General features: G+C 47.3%; 1 pseudogene; it reads left to right on the top strand.

Moving 5' to 3' along the window:
* Positions 1-599: 599 nt before the first annotated feature.
* On the top strand, positions 600-718 carry LOC120619789 (uncharacterized; annotated as a pseudogene).
* The last annotated feature ends 4,147 nt before the right edge of the window (positions 719-4,865 follow it).

Genomic DNA, 4,865 nt, shown 5'->3' on the forward strand with positions numbered 1-4,865 from the left:
CCACGTGCGCCCATGCATGCACCCCCCCGCCACGCCTCGCACGCACTGTAGCGCACACCACCCAGGAGTTCTCAGCCGCGCCTTTCAGTTGTCGAGGGAACAAAACAGGAACACAAACTTGACCTCTTGCAGTTTACAGGTGGACCCTTTTAAGTTCACTTCTGAAACTATAATGTGAACCGCTCACTTGGAGTATGTTCTAAATTCTCCTTCATTGTAAGCCTCTTGGCAATTGTATAAAAATATTTCTTTCTAGACTTCCATCTACGCACAGTTTAACAGAACTTCAAGGGGAACGACTTTTCCAACTGTATTTTAAGAGTGAGCCCTTTGATACAAGCAGGCTGTGCAGTACAATATGATCCAAGGTTGTATAATCTTTATATTTTATAATCTAACTGATACAACTTAATAGACAAGAAATGCATTTTTAAATGCTCAAAAAATTAAACTATAAGGAATATTCCTATTGGTAAAGTATAATTAGTATAAAAATATCTATATCTACCTATCTACTGGTATAAAATTCAGGTAGACTCAAATAAAATACTCATTCTGTTAAGGGGTGTGTTCCTCATTGCATTAATCTTTGAATGACTGTCTACGGCCATGCCACCCTGAATGAGCTCGATCTCGTCTGATCTTGGAAGCTAAGCAGGGTCGGGCCTGGTTAGTACTTGGATGGGAGACCACCTAGGAAGACCAGGTGCTATAGGTGTTTTTTTAAAAAAAAATCTTTGAATGACTAATTTCAGAATTTCCCTTTTTTTCTATCCACACCCTTTAAAATATCTTAAAGTTGGCTGTTTACAAAAGTCACATGTAGGGACAAAGAGAAATGAAGCGCCTTAATTATTTGAATAAAAGAAGACAACACAAGTATTCATTTCCATCTTTCGATCTTGTCTCAACTGCTTTTAAGCAATATAACAGGCTTCTTTTCAGCCGCAGTCTGTAAAACACTAAAGAATATCTAAACATCTAAAGTAGAAAACTGTTTAGAAATACTTATACCATTTCAACCAAAGGTGGGTATGTCTGACCCTGGCTCTGTGACCTTGACCAGGACAACTGCACCAGGCCCTTATTTTCCCATCTATAAAATGAGTGAAATAATACCTAGTACATAAGGCTAATATAAGAATAATGTAAAGAAAATACACAGCCGGACACGAAGGACCACATAGCGTATGATGTCATCCACATGAAATGTCCAGAACCACAGGTCCGCAGAGACAGGAGGCAGGGCAGTGGACGCACAAAGAAGACCCTAGTGCCAATTTACTCATCAGAGCCGACAGGTGCCTTTTCTCCAGTCCCGCCTCCCCGGCTTCTCTGCCCAGCAAGCGCGCCTGCCCCTTCCCTCCTCTCTCTGTGCCCTTCATTTTAGCGATTTCCTCCACTTTCTAAGCTATTTCTTTACTGTTGTGGCTGCTGTCAGCTGCTGCTCCTCCTCCTACCACACTTCGATACAGACCCTTCTCCTCTGGTCATCCTATACTCCCGAGACTCCCACTTCTTTCTGCCCGCCACTTAATGGGTGTTTCTGGATTGACAACCTCCGAAACGTGCTCTCCACACCGACTTCCCTCTCCTGAAACGCCAGCCTCAGTTTCCACCTCCTACTGGCCATCACCCTGAAACAGCAGGCTCGGCCCATACACACCTGCTCGGCAGGTACCTGGCCCAGAGGGGGCTCTCCGTGCCATGTCCCCAGTCGAGCTGGCAACTCCTTCTGACGCCCTGTCTCCGTCCATAGGACTGCCATTTGCTCAGGATGCAACACTGGATTTTCATGAGAATAGTTACTATGATAGCAGATCAGCTGTAATTAAAAGACGGCTGTCCAACGGATGCTTGCTCAGTTTCCATACTAAGCTGCACACATCGTGGACGTCGGGGTAACTGGCGATTAGGAAAATTTAGATTCCCAAGAGACAGTGAAAGCCAGAATTGATCGAAGACTTCTTTTAAAATTGCATTTCCTTATTATTTTTTTTAAACAAACTTAAAAACATATTCTCAGAGACCACATAGATGGTGGGTAATTAGGAACGCTGAAAGGCATCCCCTTAAATTCACCTGCTGGTAAACAAAACCCCCAGCAGACTTTATTATTGTAGTTACATAAATATCTATACCCCTGCCCACCAAAAAAAAAAAAAAAAAAAAAAAAAAACAACCAGAGGGCTTCGCAGGCAGAAGAGGACAGAAGGCAATTAGGACGGGGAAAATGTAGAGACAGTGTTTCTTCCCCCTTTCTATTATTACTTTCTTCTTTTCCTGAATGAGGGTGTGCCTAAGGGCAAGATTCAGGAGATTTATGCATTAGGTGGATGCCCTAGTTTGTAAAAATGGACAAAAGAGTCAGCTTGTGGAGCAGATTAGGTGAAGGAAACCAGAGGGCCCGGGGGCTGTGGCCAAATGTGAAAGAAATGAGTCGGGGAGGATGGGGTAACCCGACAGAGGCGGGGATCCTGGGCCCGTGGCAGGCCGGAGTGCTGGCAGCATCATCCTGGTTCAGTTAGGAAGGAAAGGCCAGTGGGGCTGGCAGGGAGGACGGGAACCATACAAAGGAGAGGAGTCTGGGAGACCCCTCCTTCAAGGAGTTCTGGAACTTTCACCTTGAATATAAGGATCAAGATTAATGACCAGAAACCTTAGGCATGAAACAGCGTCAAAGGCTAAAAACCTTAACGTTCATCAAGCATGTGTGTGGGACCTGGCGCTGGACGGGATGAGCATTTTCATGTTCTCGTTCTCGTTTAATCGCCACGATGATTCCGGGAGATACATCTCACAGCCCCATTTTACAGACGATCGAAACTGAGGCCCCAGGTCGAACAGCTGGTGTCCAGAGAGGCAGGGATTCAAACCCGGCTGATTCGGCACGAAACCCACGCTCTTCTGCTCACTACCTACGTGCCCGCTGTGCACGTCAGTTTTAGAGCAGGGGTACAGCTCAGGGGTACAGCTAGGCGTCTGGGAGCTGGGTGACCTCTCAAGAAAGCAGTCCTGTTTATAAAGAGATGCACGAACTGTCCTTCAGATCTATATAAATTCCACAGGATCCGGGGCACCCCCAGTCTCCTGCCAGGCAACTGGACAAGGGACATTTTTAGCAGAATACGGGGAAACCACACGCTGAGAATTTTAGCCCTATTTTCCTAAGAATCACAGTTCTGTCAAATATTACAATAACTCTGGAAATTTAGCATGTTGTAAACGCTTTACTAATACGAATGCATCAAATCCTCGTAAGAACCCCATGAGACAGACAAACGTTCTTATTATCCTCACAGAGAGGTTCAGCCAGCTGCCCAGGAAGCCACGACAGGGTTCGTTTGCAGGTTGTCCAAATCAGGAATATTGCCTCCCCCACCGCCGCCGACGTCCATGAGACCTTTGAGAATTGTCTCGTTCGAGGATCGGGATCTTCAGCCAGGCTGCCACCACCCTCTTTCCTCTCCCTGGACGCTCTTGCAGACACAGCGAGCTGAAGGGAACACTCTTTTTCCACTGAGCCAGAGAGAGCTAAGTCTCAAACTCCACTCTGACCTACTTTTGGGGAACACAGCTGAAACTCCACAGAAAACCTCTGCCATCCTTGAGGTCCACTCCCAAGACACGGGTCAGACAATGAAGCCTCGGGATGCCATGGGGCTTTGCCCCAAGTCACAGAGTTCACCAAGTGGCAGTGCTGGGACCAGAACCCATCCAGGTCCCTCCCTGCTCCTTCTTCTCTTACCTAGTTTCTCATATACTAAATACTTGGCTCTTGAGACTTCCGTGGCACGGCTGAAAAGCAAAGTGAGGTACCACAAACACTTGAGCTGTAAGAATGTCTAGCTAAGGGAGAGGGTAAGGGCTGTGCAAAGCGGGTGGTACACAACGGTCCTTCCAGGAAACCAAGTGCATGAAGCTAACCTAGAACTTGGGAAGCTGGCATCCCCAAAGCAAGTCATCTAGTGGTCACAACCAACCTCTGTCACCTTTTACCAATGGCAAGCACTCTGTACATTCATGGAACAATATGCATCTGGCAGCAAAAGAGCAGGTTTCCTTTGTCCCGTTTTGGGGCCTGCAACAGCACAGTCCTGCTCGGCGCCCTGAAAATGCCTGCGAGGCCTTCTTTCCATTTCATTAGCTCACCCACTGGGTTGTCAGCAGCGAATGGAAATAAAAACTTGTTATGCGCGTTATGGAATATATTTTAATTCCGCCACTGCATCCTACAGAAACAGATTTAATAATAATTAGTGGCCCAATACTGGAGTGACAGAGAAAAGGAAGAAAGAGGGAGGGCCAGGAAGGCCGGCCAGGTGTTAGTAACAGCACGGTGGCCGCATCAGTCCTTCTTGTGAAGGACTGGGACGTGTGGTCTGACCCCAGAACGGGCTGTAAACGGCTGAAGGGACAGGCCCTGGGCCTCCCTGGGAACTCCAGCCTCATCCCAAGCCTGTGACAGAGATGAATAAGAAAGAAATGCTTGCTGGCTGGGGTAGTGTGGCTGGGCCCGGGGAGCGTCTGCTCAGAGGCAGAGCTGGAAATAAAAATAGGTGGGCCCGAGTGGTCAGCGGACCCAGAGTTATAAAGGCAGCAGTTTCTCTCAAAACAAAATTCTGCAGGGAGCTCTAAGGCCTGCGGGGCCTCTGAAGACCATGAGGGCAAAAGGGGAAGATCAGATCGACAGTAGCCTGTAGACACTTCTAGAAGAAGGCATGATGCGAACAAGGTCAGCTGTGCCATGTGCAGCTGAGACGAAACCTCCAGGGACCAGATGCAGGTTCAGACCAGGGGTGAGGGGTGTCTTTAATGAGGAACCACTGATGATTAAAATAATTCATCTGAGGGGGATGTTTAAA

Source organism: Pteropus medius, unplaced genomic scaffold, assembly GCF_902729225.1.
Source record: "Pteropus medius unplaced genomic scaffold, Ma_sr-lr_union100, whole genome shotgun sequence".
NCBI lineage: Eukaryota > Metazoa > Chordata > Mammalia > Chiroptera > Pteropodidae > Pteropus > Pteropus medius.